General features: G+C 46.0%; 1 long non-coding RNA gene and 1 pseudogene across 1 annotated transcript in view; one reads left to right on the forward strand and one right to left on the reverse strand.

Annotated features, from left to right (window-relative positions):
* Positions 1–27,528, forward strand: part of LOC138262127 (uncharacterized) — a 204,367-nt gene that overhangs the window by 32,196 nt on the left and 144,643 nt on the right. The gene's annotated exons all lie outside the window — the stretch shown is intronic.
* LOC138261099 (cis-aconitate decarboxylase-like) lies at positions 42–18,161 on the reverse strand (annotated as a pseudogene).

Genomic DNA, 27,528 nt, shown 5'->3' on the forward strand with positions numbered 1-27,528 from the left:
CAGTGTGCCTAGTTTTGCACACTCCATAGATGCCCAACCTCCTACAGGGATATGGTGTTGAATGCTGCTGAGAGGTCGAAGAGGATCAGGTCTGCCATTTCTCCCCAATCAAGGTGGGTTCTGATGTTGGCAGTGTCAGCGATCAGGGTAGATTTGGTGCTGTGGTTGGTGCGGAATCCAGATTGGGAGGGGTCCAGAAGGTTGTTGATCTCCAGGTGTTGCATGAGTTGGTAGTTGATGGTTTTTTCTAGGACTATTGCAGGAAAGGGGAGCAGCAAGATGGGGCAGTGGTTCTTGAGTTCGCTGGGGTCGGCACAAGATTCCTTCAGGAAGGGTTTAATTTCAACATACCCATCCTTTGGGGAAGGAGGATGTGGTTATGAATGAGTTGAAAATGGCAGTGAGCTCCCTGCTTATGATTTTGCTCCCACTGTTGAAGACGTGATGGGGACAGGGCCCATACGTGCTCATGAGTGGACAGAGTTCATGATGGCTAGGGTATGCGGTGAGATTGTCTCAGGTGGTGAGGAGGGGTTGGAGCCCACATCGGGGTTCGCATCCATGGGAGCAAGAGGATTGAAGGTATTGGCGGTGGTCATTTGGGGTTCGATGTTTTTGTAGATAGTGGAAATCTTGCAATGGAAGAAGTCCATCAGGGAGTTGCAGAGTTCCTCAAAAGGGGTGATGATGTTTTTGGTGGTTTAGGGGTTGGAGACAATGTTAAAGAGCTCCTTGCTGTGGTTGGAGCTGTTTTTGATGTGGTCGGCTAGGGTGCTCCTTTTTGTCTTTTTCAGTAGTTGGTGGTATTGGTTGAGGTTACTAAACGGAGAGGGACTGGGAGGATTATTGGTCCAGTATACGTACTCCCTACACATAGACCTATATAACAAAAGTATACTGTTCCAAAAGTGTCTGCCTACGCAAATTTTCTCGAGCGGATGATGTCATTAGGAGTACCCTCAAGCATCAATTCCGACGCTAGGCATCATCATCGGGCTAACTCCTCGCCGGACCGGCACTGCAATGTCCGACAGGCCACCACTCAAAAGGTGGTGGCTCTTTGACCGAAGATGGTATTACTGATCAAGTGGAATCAGTAGAGTGTGATAACGTGAGGCGGAAAAAGGAGAGTAAGAGGTGTATTAAAATTGGCTCTGAACACCAAATGTCTTTAATACTATATATAGGAGTCAGGCCAAGATTAAAAATGAATCAAGGAGTCCAAAGGGGAATAATGTACCCTATACTCCTAACACAAAGTGAGGAAAGAAGGAGAAATACTCAATCCTAGCACTGAGAGGTCGACATGTTTCACGCCTGAGCGGTCCAAAAAGGATCCAGCGGCGTTTCTTCAGGACCTTTGAAAAATAACTTCTCCTAGAAAACAGATAACAATAAGTGCTGGAGGGTCACTTACAGTATATGGACTAAATAGTCACAGTCAGTCATCTATTAGGTCGCCCTGAAAAAGAACACAGACAGACATAGAGAAAGGCAAAATATATATTGATATATGCAGGTGAATAAATAGCCCAGCATCAACATAGTAAAAATCATGACTCAGAGACAGTAATCAGATTCACTCAGCATGGCATAGAGAAGCTTACCATCCCATTTCGAGATAAGGCATCATGAGGACGCTCAAACCTCCGACCAAAGAAGGAACCACTATATCAAAAATAAGTAAAAAGTAGTACAATGTATAATCAAAAACATTCAAGTCATAAAATGTGGTAAAACATATATATTCAATCATTTTATCTGGTTAATTGTTCATCAATCCCTTTGTTAAAAATTCAATATTCAGGTGGGGCTCAGTACATCCATCCAGTCAGAGCTGAAACAGAGTCATAACCCACAAATGCCCAATCGATAAGGTGTTCGACATATAGAGAGAAACCCATAGACAGAGTGTCCATTGTCATTAATTCCGTCTATGTGAAATACACCTTGCATGAAGGGTGGAAAACTGTGTTAATCTAATACTCCGACTATGGGCTTGTCGGATGTGCGTGGTCGCGTGAAAATAAGGGGAAAGACGGCGCTTAGTCAAATGCTTCCGTCTCGGCCGTTAGCACACATTGGAGGGCCATCGGGTATGTATAAAAAGCGCGGCGGACGCTACACACGCTATTCACAAGCAACTTACTTCTGTGCGTTCTCTGGTCCGTTATGCACCTACCCTGGGGCGCGTCCTCGAGAACAGAGATACGGAGAGCCAGTGAGTTTAAAAAAGGTTTAGGCAATTAGCCCGCAAAGTGGATCGGAACTGTCTTGAAGGGTAGACACTGAAAAGGGACTAAAAACAAAGGGAGATGGTACTGTCAAAATATGGCGGCCGCCATCTTGGAGTGGATCTACCCACATTCATAAATACACCCAGACCTTCGAATTAGAAGAGATTAATGCTCCTCTTAAAGGATAGAAAGGCAAAGAACAAACCAGTTGTGTGTAAATGAGAGGCTCATTAGTTCTGGAATTGTCAACTCACTCGTACTAAAAGTTGTTCTGGGAACCACTCTAATATGGTGAAATATTGTCTATCTCAGGATTGCTGTAACCCTGGAAGAAGTCTGTGATATAGAAAGAGGTGAATAGTAAAATAAAGCTAGACATCATAGCAGGTGATCGACAGTATATAGAAAGGTTTCGTCTGTCCTACTGGCGGGCCGTCCCTAGACTATCTCATAGGTGACAGGCCAGCCCAAAAAGGACCATAACCAGAGCAGTATCTCTACAAAATGCTCAGTGTAGATGACTGGGCAGCTATGAAGTAAGTGTGCACCAGGGGATCTCATCATTGAGGCCTACGTTAGCTGTTTTAAGTTTGAAAATCCAGAGTTGTTCAGTCCTCAGCAAGTATTTGGGATCCCTATCATTATATCTGGGTACTTGTAAGACAATCCACCAGAGGTCATTAGGACCGTGGTTGGCTGCCAGAAAGTGCGCACTCAATTTCGTTGTAATTCTAGAACATCTAATATTGCTACGGTGTTCGTTAATTCATTGTTTGACTGGTCTTGTCGTCATTCCCACATATTGTAAATTGCAGGGGCAGGTTATCAAATAAATGCAATTTCGGGTATTGCAATTCATATGTTTAATCAATCGCCATGGACCTACATGTTTTAGATCTATTGTATCTACCTTTTTAGTTAAAGGACATACATTGCAGGAACCGCACGGATAATGTCCAGAAACAGGAGGTAAACTCCATAAGGTGGACTGCTCATGTGGGTTATCTTGTTCGTATGGTCGTGTATGGATCACTATGTCTCTGATGTTCGGAGATCTCTTAAAAGAAAACAATGGTCTGTCCAGATGGACCCCTCCACTCTGTAGAATGGCCCACCGTTTATTGATAAGTTTTTTAACAGTGTTTGACAATGGGGTGTAGGTAGATACACAGGTCAACCGTGTTAGGTCATTCCGTGTAGTTGGCGCCAGCAGAGCTTCACGATGGTTATTACGAGCTTGTTTGTAAGCCGGTTTTATGATCTTGGTGGGATAGTGTCGTTCCTGTAATTTGGTTTTCAATTCACGTGCCTGTGTTTCGAATGTCTCAACCTTTTTACAACCTTCCTCAGTACCCTCACAACCAACCGATCTTTTGGCAACCCCCCTATCCATTCTTTCAGCCCCGCCCTATGCCACCATACGGTCCTTTTTTAGGCCGCGGCCCGGGCAGGGGAAGAGGCAGAAGGAGAGGAAGAGGCAGAAGAGTTCATTGGGGACGAGAAGAAACACAGATGATCACCAGGAGCCAGAACAAGATCGCTCCTCCAAGGACTTAGTGGTGAATCTGTCCCATAGGCAATTGTCAGAACAAGAATCAAGGGTTCTGAACAGAGGCTTAGGCTTCGTTCCAACGCCTCAGGAAGATTTCTTCCGTCTGAACTGTGAATTATCTAAATTTTTTAGAAAAGTCCGATTACACTTTTTCTTTAAAGACCGACCCGAACCTCTGACTGTGAACGACACAGGCCTAAAAAAACCTTCTACCTTCATGCCTCCATCGCACTCTCTTCCATGTGAAGTTTTGGCTTTCGAAAAAGCTGTCCTATCAGACCTTGACCAGGTGATTCCTAAGCAACCATTCGTAAATTTACCTGGCCTAGAACGTGAAGCACTCAGGACTCTATCGAGAGATCCATCTATAGTCATCAAGCCAGCCGATAAGGGAGGAGCCATTGTGATTATGGACACAATTGATTATAGACAGGAATGTCTTCGTCTGTTGAGTGATACCACGTATTACGCACCCCTGAATCGGGATCCAACAGACTATTTACAGTCCCAGATTAAATATATGGTTAATGAGGCACAAACTAACGCTTGGATCACTTCAAAAGAGGCTGATTTCTTAATTACTAATCACCCCCGGACCCTGTATTTCTACTGCCTGCCTAAAATTCATAAAGGGACCCTACCTCCGCCTGGGCGCCCCATAGTGTCGGGCATTGGCTCAATTCTGGAACCACTTTCAATCTTTTGTGATGCATTTCTTCAGCCACTAGTAAAAAGCTCTAGTACCTATCTTAGGGACACCAAAGATGTCCTTAACCTCATTGAGAACATCAACTCGTCTATACAGGTCGAAGTTTTGATTACTTTAGATGTCGAATCTTTATACACGAATATTTCCCAGGCAGCTACCCTGCAGGTCGTTGAGTCCGCTCTTCTTCATCTACCTTGGACTTCCTCGACTCCGGTACATTTTATAATGCACTGTGCTGACCTGGCAATGACACAAAATTTCTTCCAATTTGAAGATTCACTATATCATCAGATAAGAGGGACCTCGATGGGTAGCACTTTCGCTCCCAGCCTGGCATGTTTATACATGTACCAGTTTGAAAAACTTTTCATTTTACCACCATCCAATCCTTTTTTTGACAACATCAAGCTATGGTGTCGTTATATAGACGATATCTTGATTATTTGGCAAGGATCCCTACAGACAGTTGACTTATTCACCAATTGGATCAATACTCTAGATCCCTTTTTAAGATTCACAGCGCATGTTTCTAGGACACAAGTTTCTTTCCTAGACTTAAGAATTCAAATTGTGGAGGGCAAACTGGTTACTGATACCTATAATAAAATCACTGATCGGAACAGTTTGCTACTTTACGAGAGCCACCATCCTAGAGCTCTACGTGATAATCTACCTTTTGGCCAGTTTTTAAGACTACGCCGGAACTGCTCTATGGTAGAATCATTCGAAACACAGGCACGTGAATTGAAAACCAAATTACAGGAACGACACTATCCCACCAAGATCATAAAACCAGCTTACAAACGAGCTCGTAATAACCATCGTGAAGCTCTGCTGGCGCCAACTACACGGAATGACCTAACACGGTTGACCTGTTTATCTACCTACACCCCATTGTCAAACACTGTTAAAAAACTTATCAATAAATGGTGGGCCATTCTACAGAGTGGAGGGGTCCATCTGGACAGACCATTGTTTTCTTTTAAGAGATCTCCGAACATCAGAGACATAGTGATCCATACACGACCATACGAACAAGATAACCCACATGAGCAGTCCACCTTATGGAGTTTTCCTCCTGTTTCTGGACATTATCCGTGCGGTTTCTGCAATGTATGTCCTTTAACTAAAAAGGTAGATACAATAGATCTAAAACATGTAGGTCCATGGCGATTGATTAAACATACGAATTGCAATACCCGAAATTGCATTTATTTGATAACCTGCCCCTGCAATTTACAATATGTGGGAATGACGACAAGACCAGTCAAACAACGAATTAACGAACACCGTAGCAATATTAGATGTTCTAGAATTACAACGAAATTGAGTGCACACTTTCTGGCAGCCAACCACGGTCCTAATGACCTCTGGTGGATTGTCTTACAAGTACCCAGATATAATGATAGGGATCCCAAATACTTGCTGAGGACTGAACAACGCTGGATTTTCAAACTTAAAACAGCTAACGTAGGCCTCAATGATGAGATCCCCTGGTGCACACTTACTTCATAGCTGCCCAGTCATCTACACTGAGCATTTTGTAGAGATACTGCTCTGGTTATGGTCCTTTTTGGGCTGGCCTGTCACCTATGAGATAGTCTAGGGACGGCCCGCCAGTAGGACAGACGAAACCTTTCTATATACTGTTGATCACCTGCTATGACGTCTAGCTTTATTTTACTATTCACCTCTTTCTATATCACAGACTTCTTCCAGGGTTACAGCAATCCTGAGATAGACAATATTTCACCATAGTAGAGTGGTTCCCAGAACAACTTTTAGTACGAGTGAGTTGACAATTCCAGAACTAATGAGCCTCTCATTTATACACAACTGGTTTGTTCTTTGCCTTTCTATCCTTTAAGAGGAGCATAAATCTCTTCTAATTCGATGGTCTGGGTGTATTTATGAATGTGGGTAGATCCACTCCAAGATGGCGGCCGCCATATTTTGACAGTACCATCTCCCTTTGTTTTTAGTCCCTTTTCAGTGTCTACCCTTCGAGACAGTTCCGATCCACTTTGCGGGCTAATTGCCTAAACCTTTTTTAAACTCACTGGCTCTCCGTATCTCTGTTCTCGAGGACGCGCCCCAGGGTAGGTGCATAACGGACCAGAGAACGCACAGAAGTAAGTTGCTTGTGAATAGCCGTGTGTAGCGTCCGCCGCGCTTTTTATACATACCCGATGGCCCTCCAATGTGTGCTAACGGCCGAGACGGAAGCATTTGACTAAGCGCCGTCTTTCCCCTTATTTTCACGCGACCACGCACATCCGACAAGCCCATAGTCGGAGTATTAGATTAACACAGTTTTCCACCCTTCATGCAAGGTGTATTTCACATAGACGGAATTAATGACAATGGACACTCTGTCTATGGGTTTCTCTCTTTATGTCGAACACCTTATCGATTGGGCATTTGTGGGTTATGACTCTGTTTCAGCACTGACTGGATGGATGTACTGAGCCCCACCTGAATATTGAATTTTTAACAAAGGGATTGATGAACAATTAACCAGATAAAATGATTGAATATATATGTTTTACCACATTTTATGACTTGAATGTTTTTGATTATACATTGTACTACTTTTTACTTATTTTTGATATAGTGGTTCCTTCTTTGGTCGGAGGTTTGAGCGTCCTCATGATGCCTTATCTCGAAATGGGATGGTAAGCTTCTCTACACCATGCTGAGTGAATCTGATTACTGTCTCTGAGTCATGATTTTTACTATGTTGATGCTGGGCTATTTATTCACCTGCATATATCAATATATATTTTGCCTTTCTCTATGTCTGTCTGTGTTCTTTTTCAGGGCGACCTAATAGATGACTGACTGTGACTATTTAGTCCATATACTGTAAGTGACCCTCCAGCACTTATTGTTATCTGTTTTCTAGGAGAAGTTATTTTTCAAAGGTCCTGAAGAAACGCCGCTGGATCCTTTTTGGACCACTGAGGCGTGAAACATGTCGACCTCTCAGTGCTAGGATTGAGTATTTCTCCTTCTTTCCTCACTTTGTGTTAAGAGTATAGGGTACATTATTTCCCTTTGGACTCCTTGATTCATTTTTAATCTTGGCCTGACTCCTATATATAGTATTAAAGACATTTGGTGTTCAGAGCCAATTTTAATACACCTCTTACTCTCCTTTTTCCGCCTCACGTTATCACACTCTACTGATTCCACTTGATCAGTAATACCATCTTCGGTCAAAGAGCCACCACCTTTTGAGTGGTGGCCCGTCGGACATTGCAGTGCCGGTCCGGCGAGGAGTTAGCCCGATGATGATGCCTAGCATCGGAATTGGTATTGATTGAGGGACAACTTGAAGGTGGCTCGGTCTGTGGGCTCCATACTAGCGCGCCATTTCTTTTCTATTTATCATGCATATGTGTGGATTATTTGTAAAAATGATCCTTTTGAAGAGCAAATTATTTGTCTGTTTTATGTTTAGCTGAATGTGCAGGAGTTTCAATTTTATTAAATTTAAAAACATCATGTTTGTCTATATTGATATTCATTAGATTATTTTAGAATCAAGTATGTTTATTTTTGCTACTTAATTGTATATTTCATTTATCTATGTTTACCATTATCAATTATGTAATTTGATGGATTCACATGAACTCTTTTACAGCCTCTCTAATAGACTGGATCTATTATGTCACGTTAGTATATGATTACTGATTTATCAACAGGAAACTCTCTTTTGAATTTATATGTAATATATTGATGTTCATCCAAGACAGAAAATCTGATTGCTAATAACACCCATTGCTCTCTAGCGTATATGCAGATTCACAGATTTTTTTAAAACTAGTGGACTATCCACTATGCTACCCCTTACATGTTTTTAAACTTTAAATCCCTCCTCTCTAATTAGTAGCCACATCCACCATTATGAGAAATCCCATCTAAGTACCTTATTGAAACATTTCCACAAGGGCAATAGTGTGTATGCATAATGCTAAGCCAATTACAAGAAGCAGTGCAACCATGGCAGAACATTTTCTATCCTGATATTACCCTCTCTCTCATAACTTGACACCTGCATATCCTGATATAGCGCCTATCCCTTTTGGTGATCATCAATTTCAGAAGAAATTAGTTTATTTGCTTCCTTATTCTGGAGTTCATGGATCAACAGTTCAATCCTCTTCGCCTTTGCCCTGTCTTCTAGCAGGAGTCCGGTAACAGGAGGATCCATGACTGGTAATGAACAGTTGTCCACTTGCTCTGGAGACTCCATATGTTGTTTGCGTCTGGAGATATATCATCACAGAAGGCACAGGTTGCCCCATTTTGATTTTCACTTTCGATTCTTGTTTCTACCCTTCACCTTAAAGCATTTAATACTTTTGATACTGTATCAAACAGGCTATAAAGTAAAGAATGCTACAAGTTTAACTTCACAGGTGCCAAAATAACACAAGACCTACTTTAACGAGTTGGACAAAGTGCAAAATGGCTCCCATCCCTCCACAGCAGACCGGACCAGCAGTGGTCCCACTGCTAGTTTGACTGCCATTCAAACTAATGGCAAAGCTGCCACTTCCCTCAACCATATACATGTCTCCCCTAAAAAGGCCTATGAAGCCCTAAGCTAGAGAGCTATGCATTGTTAAGTAGAACATATATTTTTATATATATGTCTTAGCAACAATGCCTCTAAATTGACATTTTGCTGAGGAAATGTCAATAGCCCCATCAGCTAAATAGGGTTACTGGCTAACTTCTGATTTGGACTACCCAACTGTGTACTGTTAGGTATCAAATTAATCATAGCATTAAAAGCGACCTGATGCCCAGGTCGAATTTAAAGTCACTATTAAAGTAATGCAACTTTAGAAAGTTGCCATTCTTTGACCCTGCTAGTCCAATAGCCTCACACAGGCACAGGCCAACAAACAACTTTCCGCATGCCTAGGGAGTGATGTGAACGACTTCCAGGCTTAAGAAGCAATGGCAGTCTGCTGCAGGGTGAGGTGTTACCTCCCCTTCACAGGAAGCCACTGAGAGTGTTAGCCCAAAAGGCAAAAATTCAAAGGGGGAGCCGCCTTTGGTGGGCAAATGGCAATGACACTCCTGAGGAGCTGTCCTTTGTTCCGGTAGACATGCTGGAGACAGGGACAGAGAGGGGAGACCAGTGCCCAAACCAGTTTTCCTGTGGGTATGTAGTTCCCAGGTAAACACACCTCTAGGGTGGGTTACCAAGCTCCTCACAGTCGGGGAAAGGTTCAGACATCTTGAGAGTGGCCAGAATAGTGCTCTCTGAGATTGCCAGATGCCACACATTACTGGAAAGTCGCCACCTGAACGGAAGGGACCTGGTAGCCCACTGGCTAATGACCCCATTGTCTCCTCAAGGCACTTTCCTGAGATAAATATGGCACCCCGAATCACAGATCACATCAGAACTGGAACATGCCTCGAAAAAGGACTGCCCTGCTGACCTCTGGATGGCACAAAGAGAAGCTGCACCGTCTGCTGGACTGCACCTGCTGCACCTTGGGATAGTGAGGTTGGGACTGTGACTGTGGCTTGGGGAAAAGTTGTTTCTCTAAGGGACAGTTGGCTGGACCCCAGGAACAGCACCAGGGACATTTAAGCTGAAGAAACCCAAACTGGCAAGTTGGTAGCCACATCAGAGGAATCACCACTGACTCCCACTGGATGCCACAAGAGACTGATCCTCGATGGCCAAAAATTGAATCTGGGGCAGGCGGACCCAGGAGTGTCATTCGAGTCCTGATTGGTCCCCCAAGAGAGGCACTAGTCTCCACTAAATAATTTTGCTCTGACAGCTGTGTTCGGAGACCAGTAGCCCAGCAGCAGCTGGTCTTCTATTGTCTTGAAGAGGACTTCCTGTGACCTCCAACCTCTGTGACCAAAGTTGACCCCCATAACCGGTGGACCAAGAAATCTTCACAAAGGCACCCCCCATGGACCACCCAGCAACCAGAGCATCTTTGAGCATCCTTTCATCCTATACCCCCAGCATCTGAACCACTCCATTAAAGTCTATGGCAGTTGTTCTGTAAAATTTGGAACTGGACTGGAAAACACTCTGGTGGCCAGGCATCTGTTCAAATCTACCCAACTGCCCCCCCCCCAAAAAAAAACCTTCATCCTGTTGGATTTGGAAACCCAAACCAGGCCAGAGTAGCCAAACTAACGTTTACTAACTTTTAAAACGTTTACAAACTTTTGATTGACAAATGCTTGTTTGTGGTTGAAATAGAGAGTGACAAACCCTTGAAAAATTCATATGTCCGGAACCCTCTAGTGGATTGTGCTCATCTTGGACTCTTAAAATTCATGCAAATATAATCTAGTTTTATAAATTGCTGTTGTGTTTCTTTCGTGTTGTGTGGCTTTGTTATTACGTTGTTTGGTACTGTTAAATGCTTTACACTAAGGGACTGATTTAAACTTTTTTAATACCGCTTTTGTGTCATTTTGTTACGCAAAGGCAGCGCAAACTTACAAAATTAAATTATATTTTGGAAATTTGCACCGCTTTTGCGTCAAAAAATGACGCAAAAGAGGTGCTAACAAAGTATAAATCAGGCCCTAAGTTCTTTAAAGCAAGCCTTGCTGCTCGAAAGACATAGCTACCAAGGGTTGAGCTTAAGGTTGTTCAAACAAGCCTGAGTGGGTTTAAGACAGAGATCCTTTCCATGGTAAGGCTGCACAGCCATACCATATAATACACCCAAACTTTTCAGTGTGATCACTGATATAAATTCCCAAACATCCACAATTGTAGTTCTCTTTTGAAAGGTTATGTTCTCGAGTGCTGGCCCAGGCTATTCCTGCCCTAGGGGGTATTAAAGTTAAACAAACAGTGCTGAAAGCACTAACGTACTACAAACACCCTACAGATGAAAGCTAATTCACTATGGGCCACATGTACAAATGTCAGGTTTTGTGACTCACAAATTGCGAGTCTTAGCAACTCGCAATGTGCAAATTGCAAAACTTGATGTACAACAGTGTCTCAAACACTGTTAGCAATTCCCAAATGGGTCACAAGGGACCTGCCTGATTAAAATTCCCCATTTGGGAATGCCCGCACTCACAGGGATGGTGGCCTGCTGGGGTCAGCAGACCACCATTTTTTTGACTGCTTTTAAATAAAGCATTTTTTTAAATGCAGATCTTTTTCCTTAAATGAAAACGGGGTGCATTTCAAAAATAAAAATGAAATGTTTCAGTTTCATTTTTTCAGAGCAGGCAGTGGTCCATGCGCCTAAAAAGTTTGCGCCCATATTCTCAAAGGGAAAGGGGACCCTTGGGAAGCCATTCCCATTTGTGAATGGGTTAACACAAAATGGAAATTAGTGTTAACTGCAATTGTTTTGTGACTGTATTTACAGTCACAAAACAATCATACACCCCTCTGTGGCTCACAATTAGGAAGGAAATGCTCTTGGCATGCCCCTTCTAATTGCGACTCGCAGACCCATTTTAGTATTTGGTAAATAGATTACTGAATCGCAAAGTAGCATTTGTACATACCAAAATGTTTTTTTCTGTGCGCAAATTCTGTGAATTGGGCCGTTTACGCAGAGAAAAATGCTTTGTACATCTGGCCCCAAGTGATTTAATGAAACACACCTACACTCTTGGCAGCTTTTCTAAATAAACATAGTTTTTCACATCTTTTGTAAAATGCAGCAAGATCCCTGAAGTCCTGATCTCAGGTCCTTATTCTGAGATGGCAAATTAATGCGGTATTATTTCATGGGGAAAAGTTGACACCACTATCTCCTGTATTCCCGGGTGTTGTATTAACACATCATTACGAGTTCCCAAGGTAAGAATGTGGGATGACTTATTGATGCTGTATTTTCCAACATCCCATGCTTCAAATCTCAAACTACTGAGCTTCTCATACCACAACTTCTGTCAGCGTTTACCTGGTAAATTGTTTGCATAGAATAATGGCTGGTCTGTGTAGTAATTTTGCACAGGTTGTAAGCCAGATTTGATGCAAACCTCTGGGTAGGTTCTTCGAGGGACCAGAAATCCATCCTCAAAAAGATTTCCATTGTGTTCTGAAGAAGTAAATGGAGTAAATTGTCCCATTAGGTTGTGATCCATGCACTTGGATATCGGATAGTATCTTGATCTGTCCACCCTTTCATCTAGGGTTCCTCTCCTTTTTTTAAATCAATCATCAGTTTATATTGTAATATGTGGCATCCTGAAGGAATTTGAGTTGTTTACTTTTTTAGATCTGCATTAATATCCCAGTCCCTGAACCTGTTCAGTAGGTTTTCCATTTGGTGTTTCAAAATATTTGTCAGCACATTTGACTGAGTGGAGTGGGTCACAGGGAAGGTTGGTAAATTGTGTGATTTAGTTAGTGCTCCATTGAGTGACTGTTGTACCTGTACTCTCAGAGATCACTGATAACAACAGATTATGATGACAATGGTTCAACCTGGATGGCCAAAAACTATTAATATTGCATGTATGTGGTGGTCTGATTAAATGACTCTCCTCAGCACCAGTTCAGGGGTGCAAGGTTCTGGTTGGTGTTTGAGTAGCTGAGCATGTAAGAGAAGCTTGTTGGGGACAGGTAGGCTGTGAAATTATTCTACTGTGTCCAGAATGATGAGCTACAGATAGAAAGCAGTGATTCATGAGTAGGGATGGTGTGTGACAGACTTCATTCTCACAGTTAGGCTGTGGTAGTTCTGCAAGTTTGCACCTAAAGTGTCAGCTACTTCAACATCAAGAATTACAGTAATGGAACAAACTTTTGTAAGTTAAGGCAGTTTATTTAAAAAAATAAACAAACACAGAAAGCATAACACAATATAAAATTAATTTCACTGACAACAGGTAACAGACCGGAGTATAAAGTCCAGGCATTGACATCATTTGCCTGGTGCATATTAAGAAAAGTGCACAGGAGAGACTGCTGGACAGGAAGGAATCAACAACATCTTCATAAAACTGAAGACCCGGCTCTCCCTGTCTTGGATCGGTGTGAATCTGGGGAGAATCCCTGTGTGGAGCAGACAAGTTAGAGGACCCTCGATCAATGGGCACCTTAAATAAATTCATGTGACATGTTTTAGCCCTTACAAGGTATTGGTGAATTTATAAAATCTTAATCCTGTTGCTTCTGGCCAGCCAGATGCTGATGTATTAGCTATAATGTTAAAAGAGACTTTATTGACTTGTGAGATATGTCTTCATCTTCTATGCTGGGAGAAGACATGACTTTCTCTAATAGTTTTATCAAATGTATTTGCAATGTTCCTCTCTTTAAGACGAGTTTTAATCTTGTGTACCCCATGTTACGGTAAAGGTGAGTGCAGCACATAGGTTATTTCGAGTGTAAGTCCTTCTTTGTGAGAGGGATCTTTTATGGTTGAACATGTTTACTGCAGAGAGGATGCCAGGTGTGAGCTGTCAACACCTTTACTGCAGAGAGGATACCAGGTGCGAGTTGTTAATATGTTTACTGCAGAGGGGATGTCAGGTGTGAGCTATCAACACCTATACTACAGAGAGGATGGCAGATGTGAGCTGTCTACATGTTTACTCCAGAGAGGAAGCCAGGTGTGAACTGTCTGCCAGGCTCTCAATCTCCTTCACCACCTCAATAATGGCCTCCACCTGGTCTTGGTGGAGCACATGAGTAGCGTTTGAGTGGAACTTCTCATGGGGCGATTCTTGGCTGAGGGGCTTCCTCCAGTGTCCATAGAAGGTGTCACATCTGCCAGTCACGACCTCTCCGCTCTCCAAGAGCAGCGTTACTTCGCCATACATCTTGTCGAAGTTAGCTACATTGTCCTCAGGGTGCTCCACCACCACTTTCTTCAACAGGTTAATGAGGTCAAGAGGGCTGTGCAGGCGTTGATCTGAAAGGAGTGTCGCACTTATGCTCAGACTCCGGGAAGGGCCTGTTGATGTACTTGGAAACTGGGACCCTCAGAAGAACAGAGCAGATGGCAGCTGGGTTGAAGAATCCCATCATGTTGATGACTCGATTTCGGACAGCGATGGCAGTGTCTGCGACCCAGTGCATGCCCAAGTGGGCTGGGAACCTCTTGAAGGCGATGTCTTGTTTCTCCAACAAGAAGCTGTATCCTTGGTCTGGACCCTCTAGGGACGAGGGCTGGTAGTCACCATAGAAAGCACTAAACCCTGAGCAGCCGGGCATATCGTCCAAGATGAGTGGGTTGGCTTCCATCCCGTGGGCAGCTAGAAGTGCTGCTTCCATGCCAAGGCGAGTGGCATTGCCAATATGGAGAGGCTTGGCAAGAGTTGCTGCATTGGCCATAAGTGCCCCTGCCAGAGAGGCAGCGATTGCCAGAGCATGGGCACATTGGTCTGCATTCAGGGAAAGAAGTTTTGCTGTGGCAGCAGCACCACCCATGGTGGCAACAACAGAAGGTGGATGGAACCTGAAGGAAATACAGAGAGCTGTGTCAGACATGCAATAATGATAGTAGCAAGATAGGCTTGGACAGTAGTATTAATAATAAGTGTGAACTAAAGATATATACTAAGAGCATGTCAGACATGTATTAATATAACTGATTGATATCACTCAGTTTGAGCGAATACAGAGGCTATACTAAGATCACATCAAACATTCCACACTAATAAATAGTGCAATTGTAGTGCTCTGAATAATGTATCCTGGCAACAGAACAGCACTCAAGGATCATCACATGCAGGTCAAAGGATATTTATGTTCTTCATGGACATCACACATACCTCTTGGGGATATTGCTGGCTTCTTTGGAGAAATGCATGAGTCTTCCTTGCACCTCAATGCCCATGTTGAATGCCAAGAGGAAGTCCATGCCGCTGGGTCGTGAGCCCCCAGGGAGCATCTGGGAAGCAGCCATTAGAGCCGGCAGCACAGCACCCGAGGGGTGAGTGGCAGGGTGCCAAGTGTCATCGAAGTCCATGGAGTGAGTCTGTTAAAAGAGGAGAAGAGGGTTAGGAGGTCCTCAAATAAGAGGATCAGGAAGTGACAAAAACCAGGGTGATTATGTTATTGACCTATGGAAACACTTTCCAAAAGGGAAAGATTGAGAATCTCTTAGATGTAATTGAGCGAGCGCACAATCACTCAACAGGCATTTTATAGAATTTGAAAGAGACAAGATCCAGCATTGGTGGAGAGCACCATTGGTATGAAAGTATCATGTGCTATTGGCTCTCAGTCTGTAAATGATTAATAAATTGATAGACAGCTGTCAAATTCCTTACCGCTACTCCATTGACATATGCAGCCAGCGTGGGGGGAAGTCTTGTTCTTTTTCTTCCATAAACAAAAACCAAAGAGGAGGGACCGGGAGGTTAATGGTCCAGTGTACAGTCTCCCGATATGAGTTCTGAAGAAAAAGAAGTACACTGTTCCAATCAAGAAGAAAAGGAGGGAGGCCTGATTCGACAGGAGCGAGAACCCTCAAGCATCACACTGGATGACTAGTTTCATCATTGGGAAAGCTCCTCGTTAGGCCGGTGCTGCAACGCCTAACGGGCTCCCCGAGGGGGGCTCTTAACCGTATTGTAGATGGAATCAGATCGTGTAAATGGAGTAACAAAATTCAAGTACTCATGCAATAGTGGAGAGAAAATAATAAAATTGGTTATCCATCATATAATATTAATCATGAATTTTAATCAGTGTTAATAAGATGGAGACCAAGATTAAAAACAGAGTGAGAGTCAAGGGGTGAGTGGTGATGCTCACGTGCTCTCAACAATTACGCAAGAGGAACAGACCAATTATGGCGCCTCTAGTCATCAGGTTTTCTTCCATACACATTGCTGATCGCAGTCAAGGAGACCATGTCCTGTTAGAGAGAGAATCTAGTTAGGAAAGAACAGTGCACCTAGAGTGGTGGAAAAGGGAGAAGGGAGCAGCAGGAAGGCTGAATTATTCAGCACTACACACAGGACGGTGTTCACAGATACTGGGTGGCAGAAATTAGGGTGCAGAAAGGAGCAGGTGAGGGTTCTCTCTGAGTAGAGGTTGTAAAGGAGCAATGGAGGGGACCAGGTGCCCCAATGTTTAGTAGTTCACTCTGGTTCATTCTCTCTATCCTGGCAGTATCTCATGGTACTAAAGAGCTAACATCTGAGTGGGACCTGGGATGATGAGTGGTCCATCTTCATCTTGGTCTTTCTCTTCTGATACCTATCAGTATTCCAAGCAGACTGTCACATTGCTATTCAAGTGGATTTCTCTATTGGAACGTGGTCCGCTGTATGCTTTCAGATTTGGACCCTATCTGTTTTTAACTGGCAAGGGCACAGGGAGAGTCTGCACTCCGCTAGTCTGGAGGGATTTCAATGGGTTGTTCATGGTGTGTTAGAATTGGTCCATCTCTCCCCTCACCAAGCAGGGTCCTGCGAGGGGACACACTTTTGGTCTAGGTTTTTTATGGTTAAATATTCCTAGGTGTGTTTGGTTTCGACCCTGTCTCTCCTCCCCCGGCAGGATCACAGGTTGGCCTAGTGTTTTTAATGGGAAATTGTACACTGCTTGCCTAGTGTTTTTTAATGGATGAGTATTCCAAGGAATGTTGTTTGCTTTGGTCATTGTGGGGGTCATTCTGACTCCCGCCGGCCGCAGTAACCGCAGGGCCGGCGGGAGCCGCCAGAATACCGCTGCGCGGTCAGAAGACCGCCGCGGTTATTCTGAGTTTCCCGCTGGGCGGGCGGGCGACCGCCAGAAGGCCGCCCGCCCGCCCAGCGGGAAACCCCCTTCCACGAGGATGCCGGCTCTGAATGGAGCCGGCGGAGTGGAAAGGGTGCGACGGGTGCAGTTGCACCCGTCGCGATTTTCAGTGTCTGCATGGCAGACACTGAAAATCTTGGTGGGGCCCTGTTACGGGGGCCCCTGCAGTGCCCATGCCATGGGCATGGGCACTGCAGGGGCCCCCAGGGGCCCCACGACACCCCTTACCGCCATCCTGTTCCTGGCGGCCAAAACCGCCAGGAACAGGATGGCAGTAAGGGGGTCGGAATCCCCATGGCGGCGCAGCAAGCTGCGCCACCGTGGAGGATTCCCCAGGGCAGCGGGAAACCGGCGGTACACCGCCGGTTTCCCGTTTCTGACCCCTGCTGTACCGCCGCGGTCAGAATGCCCAGGGATGCACCGCCAGCCTGTTGGCGGTGCATCCGCGGTCCCCGGCCCTGGCGGATTTAACCGCCAGGGTCGGAATGACCCCCTGTGTCTCCTTGCCTGGCAGGTCAGAGGGCTATGGCCACATTGTTGGCCTAGTGTACTAATGGATGAGTATTCCAAGGAGTGTTGTTTACTTTGGTCCCTGACTCGCCTGGCAGGGTCCAGGTAGATGGTGCAAACTATTGGTCTAGAAGGGTTTTTAGTGGTTGTGAGCTCCATGGTGTGTTCCATGTCTCCTCTTACCTGGCAGTATCCCAGGGCGATGTTGAACACATGGGTCGTGCTTCCCACCAGTCCAACCCCGATGCTGTCCAGGATCATACGCTTGCTTCGGTGCCGCACAGCTTGGGACAGGTGATCTGCCTTGACTCCATGTATGAAGGAAGCAAAGCTGCTGGTGACCGCCTTCTCCAGGGGCCTCTCCTCCAGTGCTGGGTGAGGAGAAGAAACAGGATCAGAACTACTGGCGCACTGGGTTGGCATGAGACAAGAGGCCAGCTGAGCTGGACCAGAATCCGCACGTTTCTATGCGACAGTGTACACAGGACTCATGGAGAATAAACTGAAAACAGAGCTAAATTAGTATGAGCAACAGCAGAACCAGCAACTGGGCCCAGGGGATACAGAGGCCCATATTTATACTTTTTTAGCGCCGCATTTGCGCCGCTTTTTGACGCAAAAACAGTGCTAACTTTCAAAATACAATTGTATTTTGCAAGTTTGCGCCAATTTTGCGTAAAAAATGACGCAAATGCGGCGCTAAAAAAGTATAAATATGGGCCAGAGTATCCTCAGACTAGGAGGGGTGAGGGGGTGACCTCAGAACTAATCACTGGAACCAGGGGATACAGAGCATCCTCAGACTGGGGGTGTGGGGAAGCGACACAGGAACCAGTAACTGGGTCCAGAGGACACGGGTAAGTCTCAGGCCAGAGTAGCTGGCATGACACCTGGCCCCTGGGATACAGATCGGTCTCTTTCCGGGGGTACGCCACACCCAGTAACAGGACACAGAGGGTACGGATCGGTCTCAGGCCGGGGGTACGCCACACCCAGTAACAGGACACAGAGGGCACGGATCGGTCTCAGGCCGGGGGTACACCACACCCCGTAACAGGACACAGAGGGCACAGATCGGTCTCAGGCCGGGGGTACACCACACCCCGTAACAGGACACAGAGGGTACAGATCGGTCTCAGGCCGGGGGTACACCACACCCCGTAACAGGACACAGGGTACAGATCGGTCTCAGGCCGGGGGTACACCACGCACAGGACACAGAGGGTACAGATCGGTCTCAGGCCGGGGGTACACCACGCACAGGACACAGAGGGTACAGGTCGGTCTCAGGCCGGGGGTACGCCACACCCCGTAACAGGACACAGAGGGTACAGATCGGTCTCAGGCCGGGGGTACGCCACACCCAGTAACAGGACACAGAGGGTACAGATCGGTCTCAGGCCGGGGGTACACCACGCACAGGACACAGAGGGTACAGATCGGTCTCAGGCCAGGGGTACGCCACACCCCGTAACAGGACACAGAGGGCACAGATCGGTCTCAGGCCGGGGGTACACCACGCACAGGACACAGAGGGTACAGATCGGTCTCAGGCCGGGGGTACGCCACACCCCGTAACAGGACACAGAGGGTACAGATCGGTCTCAGGCCGGGGGTACGCCACACCCCGTAACAGGACACAGAGGGCACAGATCGGTCTCAGGCCGGGGGTACGCCACACCCAGTAACAGGACACAGAGGGTACAGATCGGTCTCAGGCCGGGGGTACACCACGCACAGGACACAGAGGGTACAGATCGGTCTCAGGCCGGGGGTACACCACGCACAGGACACAGAGGGTACAGATCGGTCTCAGGCCAGGGGTACACCACACCCAGTAACAGGACACAGAGGGTACAGATCGGTCTCAGGCCGGGGGTACGCCACACCCCGTAACAGGACACAGAGGGTACAGATCGGTCTCAGGCCGGGGGTACACCACGCACAGGACACAGAGGGTACAGATCGGTCTCAGGCCGGGGGTACACCACGCACAGGACACAGAGGGTACAGATCGGTCTCAGGCCGGGGGTACGCCACACCCCGTAACAGGACACAGAGGGTACAGATCGGTCTCAGGCCGGGGGTACGCCACACCCCGTAACAGGACACAGAGGGCACAGATCGGTCTCAGGCCGGGGGTACGCCACACCCAGTAACAGGACACAGAGGGCACAGATCGGTCTCAGGCCGGGGGTACACCACGCACAGGACACAGAGGGTACAGATCGGTCTCAGGCCGGGGGTACACCACACCCAGTAACAGGACACAGAGGGTACAGATCGGTCTCAGGCCGGGGGTACGCCACACCCCGTAACAGGACACAGAGGGTACAGATCGGTCTCAGGCCGGGGGTACGCCACACCCAGTAACAGGACACAGAGGGTACAGATCGGTCTCAGGCCGGGGGTACACCACGCACAGGACACAGAGGGTACAGATCGGTCTCAGGCCGGGGGTACACCACGCACAGGACACAGAGGGTACAGATCGGTCTCAGGCCGGGGGTACACCACACCCAGTAACAGGACACAGAGGGTACAGATCGGTCTCAGGCCAGGGGGCTGTGAGTGCAGACACCTACCTTGCCGCGTCGCCGCGTGCACCTGTCTGGACAGCCTCAGGATGGCCTGTGGTTTCTGAAGGAATAGAGAGTGAGAAATATTAGGGAAAGGAGAGTAAATGGGTAAATAGCCGGAGGCAGCAGGGTCGGGAAGGGGAAGAGGGCAGAGAAGGGGAATTAATGGAAGAGAGACCCGAGGGTGGTGACTGTTTACAACCCCCGTCTGTGAAAATGCAGCGCTAGACTGCCAAAGGAGTGAGTTCAGCCTGGCACATGAACATTCACAGCATGGCACAGAACCAGTCCCAGCATGGCACATGAACTGCCCCAGCATGGCACATGGGTAGCCAATGCCTGGCACAGAAGCAATCCCAGCATGGCACATGAACATTCACAGCATGGCACATGGGTAGCCAATGCCTGGCACAAAAGCGGTCTAAGTCTGACACATTAGAAGTCCTCCTCCTGCATATTAGCGTGTTGCTCAGCCAACATGTAAAAATGTGTTTACCTGGCATATGTAGGGAACACAGCTGGCACCCTGGACATCACCATGGCACTACTGTCAGTACAGTGACATATAGCAGCACCTTGACTTATAATGCCAGCATCCAGCATATGGTGCCAGAGACCTTAATATATGCACCTTAACTTATAATGCGAATATATAAGCACCCTAACATATGATGTCATCAACCTGACATTATAGGCACTACCCTGACATACGGTGCCAGCACCTCGATAAGACACCAGCACCTTGACATATGATGTGAACACCAGGTCAGCACACTTACATTATAGGTGCACCCTGACTTATGATGCCAGCACCTTGGCATATGATTGGCGGTCTCTGTTCAGGTTCGGGCTCTCTGGTGGGATGTTGGCACAGGAGCGGCGCAGGGCATGAGATCAGCTGGCACAATTTAAAACTGTTGTTCTTGCTCCTGGTGGAGATTTCTGATGGACTATGGTTCATTAGAGCACGATGTACCAGACAACACTTATTTATCCGATGGCTCAACAAACATGTGCCCTCCCCCCCCCCCCCCCCCTTTCCTTCTTGACACAGAGTTTTCCCATCAGCCTCAGGGTTCTTTGGAATACTTCTGAATGAAAGTGTTCTTTCCCGATTTCGCTTCAGAAGTGTCTCTAAAACTGATGGATATTAGAAAACTTGCAGTAAAATGCTCTATTAAGCCCACTTGTGAAACAAATCCTGGGGAGCAGCCCCCAACTATTCCCAGTGTAACCTGGGCTGGCATTGTGACATTCTCGGGGGCTGTTTTGGGCTTTAGGCTCCGGGCTGCAGGCTGCAGACCTGTGACAAACCCTCAGACCGTGTTTTTAAGATCCCGGCCGTATTTCTGAGAATAAACGGGCACCTAAAAGATCCTGTTGGACGCTTCTATTATGATTACAGTAGATAGACACATCCCCAATATTAACAGCACCAAAACAGATGATTAATGAGCGGAATCGGGCCTGGAGATATTTAAACCCAGAGAGACAATTAAGAAAAAAATGAAAGGTGCGCTCTGTTTATTTACCAACACATATTTTAAATCAAAACGTATGGTCTAAAAATGTACGTGAAGTATATTCTAGTAGGAAACGACAGTCGAATTAACGGGAAAAGGAACATTTATAAACAAGTGCCTCTCCCCTTAAATGGAGACTGTGAGGCAATTAAAAATATATATCTCTAAAAGGTCAATTAATTGAAAGCTCAAGATATGGGCTTCTTGCCAGTCTGATTGTACCATAGAAACAAGTGATGGTCATGACCCCCAAACAGAAGAAACATATATAAATCATTAAAGGTTTGAAATAAGCCATTAAAACTGTGAAATCTGGCGTCTGTAGCAGGGGCGCACCTGGGAGGCGCCTTGAAGCATCGTGTTCACTGATGTCCACCACTGTCCTGAGAGAGGTCTTCTTGGTCGCTGAAGTCTGTCTCTGAGGGAGGTCTTTTCACGCTCTCTTCTCTCTCGCTCCCAGGGAGGAGCAGGATGTCCCTCTGGTGTTGGGAGGTGTTGCGTCTCTCTCTTGCCAGAGGTTATATACCCTTCAGACGGGAGTGCCCCATCCTCAGCAGAGCCCTATGATGAATGACATCACTAAAAAGGGCGGGACAACGGGCGACCAAGGCCATTCATCGCCCCACTGGAAAGGAAGAGCTCTGGGAAAGTCCTAGAGGAAACACAATAGAACAGAGAAAGGGGCCCGTGACAAGCCCCGGAAGGAATCCTAGACTGATGCAGAGTGTCCGTGGAGCCTTCTCGTAGCATCTTAAGACGGAGGATGGACTTAGATAATAGTAGCAACTGTGATATATATATATATATATATATATATATATATATATATATGGAGAGAGAGAGAGAGAGCACATTCACCCATCTATGAAACAGAGATTTTAATTTATAATGAAAGGTTCACATTTATCCATTTTGATCTATTTTAGCTTTTCCCTGGACCACTAACTTTCATCATTTCATTATATATCGTCTTTAAAAGAATACACTTGACTCACACTGCTTCGTCATAGAACCTATCACATGGTCTTACTCACACTAATGCGTTCGTTTAGTGCACCCCCCCCCCCCCCACCCGTGTAAGAGGCCGGTTCACTTGGAGTCGCTGTATTTAATGCCAATTATCGCTCTGAGATGTGAGAGAATCATAAACGCCTTTCACGAGGAAAATCTAACGCACTGACATTTCTTCTGTGAACCAAATAGTTGAAATGTCTTCTCGATAATATTATACTTTAATCAGAGTAAGGAAATAATAACTATATGGATACCTATGACGTCACCGCTCTGAAACGGTGCGGGCGGAAGGACAGGGCAGACTGGGCGATCGGGTTCCTAAGGGAATTTCCCGGAAAAAACATCGAAATCCCAATAGGAAGTTCCACCTCTCTTTTATGGAAAGTGTTCATACAGTAAAAAACGGGACATCTAATTTACCTGACACTTCGTGTGCAGGAATAATTGATGAAATATCGCCCCAATGCTGTGTTATTTCTTAACAAACATGTGGAGCACACCAAAATAATCAATATATCTAAACTTAGAAGACAAGTAATGTCTTCTACGTCAAATTGAGAAATAACCATACATTACAATGTTGTACTATTTCTTGAAATGGTGTTGATGCCACTAGCACACATGAGTATCTCTTATCCTTTACACTCTCCTTGCATCCATGACAGCATAGATTATGAGGCAATGGGTCAACCCACTTGAGTCTCTGGCTATCTTGCCATGTGAGTGATGACATTTGTCTGGTCCCATGCATATAGATCGCCCTCAAAACTCAGTGCATTTCAGTGCCATGGCTAGTGAGTGAGTGATTTAGTTTTCATTTTTCCCCTTTTCAAGGCCCCCTTTCATTTTAATTTTGTTTTTAATTTTTAGAACATACAACAGCTCCCTAAACAGTACTAGCAGGCCTCATGCTTGGTGGTTATTTCATCTATAGTGCACCACACTAGGCCACACCATTTAAACCAGCGACCTTGATGGAACGGTCCATAGTGTATTATTGTTTTACCATTCCAAGAGTCCTAGCACATTGGTTTTCAATGCGACAACCAAGCTGGAACATTAAAACAATGCACTTAGTACAAAACCATTGCATCCCCTTTGCAGCCCCTTTTCCGTCTTCCGTGTATTTTATTTTACGCATACAAGATAATCGACGCATAACCTACATGTGCGGCAAAATACAACGCATTACCGGGAAACTCCTATTTTAATGGATATCTGCATGCGTGGGGTGTGCTGGTGGAATTAACACTAGGGGCCCATGTATGTTTAGTTAGTGTTTGTGTTGTTGATTTACGCATTTGCGTCCAAATTTCTGACTCAAACTGTGTTTGCTTGATTTTTTAATATTTAATATGCATGCAGCCTGCATCAAGATGAAGATAGGATGGTATGGCTGCAGTATGTGGTATAGTGGTTGGCAACATGTGGTAGAGCATGCAACTGCGGGCCACATTTATACTATCTTTGCAATTGTAATTTGTAAGTTTGCGCTGATTTTGCGTCAATAAATGATGGCAATGCAGCGCTGCAAAAGTATAAATCATGGTCTGCGTGTTTTGTGTGTAAATTAACTGTTACAACAATATGGGGGTCATTCTGACCCTGGCAGTCATCGACCGCCAGTGCCAACGACCACGGAAGCACCGCCAAAAGGCTGGTGGTGCTTCCTGGGCTATTCTGACCGCGGCGGTAAAGCCGCGATCAGAAAAGGGGAACCAGCGGTTTCCCGCCGGTTTACCCTGGCCGATTCCGACCCCCTTCCCGCCAGCCTGTTTCTGGCGGTTTTCACCGCCAGAACCAGGCTGGCGGGAATGGGTGTTGTGGGGCCCCTGCACTGCCCATGCTGCTGGCATGGGCAGTGCAGGGGCCCCCTAACAGGGCCCCACAAAGATTTTCAGTGTCTGCTGTGCAGACACTGAAAATCGCGACGGGTGCCACTGCACCCGTCGCACCCCTGCAAATCCGCCGGCTCCATTCGGAGCCGTCTTCCTCTTTGCAGGGGTTTTCCCGCTGGGCCGGCGGGCGATCTTTTGGAGATCGCCCGCCGTCCCAGCGGGGAAGTTAGAATGACCCCGCGGTCATTTGACCGCGGTGAGGTCTTTGGGCGGTTTCCGCCCGCCGGGGTCGGAATGACCCCCAATGTGTGTTTTTGATGGAATGGCATGCCGTACATTTGACGTAATGCTCATGTATGAATGTGTTACAAATGGGTATCTACATCAGATGGCAATCAATAACGTACAACAGTCATGATATGTGTTTGTAATATGCGTTGACCCATTTGATGTGTCTAGTTGTTTGACTTTGGGGACATTACATTTTCCACGACAAACAAAACACAGGGATGATTGAGGATGGCTGATGAGGGCTTTGTCGGATATGTTACCTCTCACATGTCATTAATTGTTGGCTACGACTTCATGGTGACTTGTGTTTAAACTACCCATATGTCGGCCATTTGTACATGTTTGGTAGGTACAGTTTTTGCGACCCTATGCCTTAATTCCAATCATAAAATTGTTATGTACACGTCAGTTTGACTAATTAAAATTACCTATGTTACTCATGTTGCTTTGGTGGACTTCAGCCCTGGCTGCATGTGTTCACATATTTTCAGAGGTGCATTGCACAAAAGTGTCCTGTTCAAGTGTGTGGGCATGTGTACCCTGTGTCAGTATTGGGCTCCATGGCGTTAGGGTTTCGTGCAGGTCTAGTCAGGAGTCGGTTGGGGCAACCCTTGAGTTTATAGAGTATCTTGCAAGGCAGAACTGTCCCAAAGCAGAAGAGCAGCTAAAGGCATACAAGGGGATAGGGCAGCTATGGTAAGGTGGATAATACAGAAGAGTGAATACAGAGCAACCTTAGTGTGGGCAAATATGGAACGGGTCGGTAGTGGACAAACATGCAGGGCTTATCACTAAGATTGTACACAGGGTGGGGCTCAGAACTTTCTACAGCAACAGGGAACGTCAGTGCCTCTGTGCAGATTATTCTCACAGCTAGTCACCACGCAATCCCCACCGAAAGGAGGCAGCAGAAGTGAATCTGTGTCTGGACCCTTAGGGCACAGACAAGGATTGTTCTTACATACACAAGACTAGCCCTTGTTTGTCGGGCTGGAGACACAGTAACAAATCCTGGAATACAGCCATAGCACACCGTCACTGTTAGGCACCAATGACTATATGCAACACTAGACAAAGGATGGGGCTGGATTAGCCTCCTCGAAACCAGGTGCCAGAATAAATACAAATTTAAACACTTCTATACAGGGGAGGACTGATAGTGCACTTACCAGACATGATACCCTAAGAGGAAACAGAAGGCAAGGGTACTAACTAGGAAACAAAGCCAGGCACAGGGAACAGGCTCTGGTTGGTGCAAAGACTGGAACAGGTCTGGGGAACAGAAAGCAGGCTCTTGCAGAAACAAACATGAACAAGGCTGAGAAGCAGGGAGCAGAGTCTGACTGGACTAAGCGGGAACAGCACTGTGTAAATAGAGAGCAGGTTCATGCATAATCAGGACTGTAGCACAATCCAATAAGGGATCTGGTACACAGATGAATTGTACTCCAATGTACGATGAGGAGCTTCAGGGAATGGCAGCTTCTAAGCTGTTCCAGGCAGCAGCAAGGCCATGGCAGAGTCACATGGCTGGGCTGCACGAGAGAGCTCACAGGTGTGTGCAGCTTCAGTCTCTCACAAGTCCTGGAGGAGAGAATTCAGTATAAGGGGACAACCAGTCTTTTCCCATATGAAGCAATGGACAGAAGATGGCAGGTCTTACCGACTACCAGGCAGTGCATTATGGGACCTGAAGTCCATGCAGGCTAATGTAGTTCTTCTATAGCATGCCACATGGAAAAGGGAAGCAAACAGGAGTCAGAATGGGAGTCTGGGTGAGTGTTAATGATGATTCACAGGGCACAGATAGTCCATTTACAGCACCCCCTAGAGATGGGAGTGCAGAGACAACACATTCCAGTGGCAGGACTTATTAACAGGGATGGACTGCGCAGGGCATGTGTTGTGACTATTGCTTGTCATACCTGGGACACTCATGCTATCCATTTTCAGAAATGATGCACCTCTTGTCACACAAGCTCCTTGCAGAGATAGCAAATGTCACACTTACTAATGTCAGGGGTCTGTTCATACATTCCTGTTACCACTGATATTTCACATCCGCTGCCTCATGTATGAGGCACTTATTTACCTTATGATTGGAGATGTCATAGTTGTGTTTCATGTGCTACAGTAGACCATGTTGGCAACGTGGATGTCTGTCATATGCTGTGGTCCTATGATTTCTTCCTTCATATGTTAAATTCAAAAGAGTTTTTTTTAAATTTGTGTGTGATATTTGCTGTACAATCATACGCATCACATGTGATGTTGCATCAGAAGTAGTCAGATTTGTCTTTGTGACATGCTCCCTGAGGCAATATTCACATTCCTAAAGAACATGTGATGGAGAAATAAGTAACCAGAGCAGGATTGTGTGATAAAGTGAGGTGTTTAATTACATAGCCTAACAATGTGTTTAGAGTGACTATTGGTGAAAAACGTTTTGAACAATCTGCTGTCTGCGACGCAGTCCTGCAGCTGTGTTTGGTTGTTCCCCCTCATTTTCCCTGGCATCCTCCTCCTCTTCCTCCTCAGGCAGTTC

The sequence above is a fragment of the Pleurodeles waltl genome, chromosome 10, assembly GCF_031143425.1.
Source record: "Pleurodeles waltl isolate 20211129_DDA chromosome 10, aPleWal1.hap1.20221129, whole genome shotgun sequence".
Classification (NCBI taxonomy): Eukaryota; Metazoa; Chordata; class Amphibia; order Caudata; family Salamandridae; genus Pleurodeles; species Pleurodeles waltl.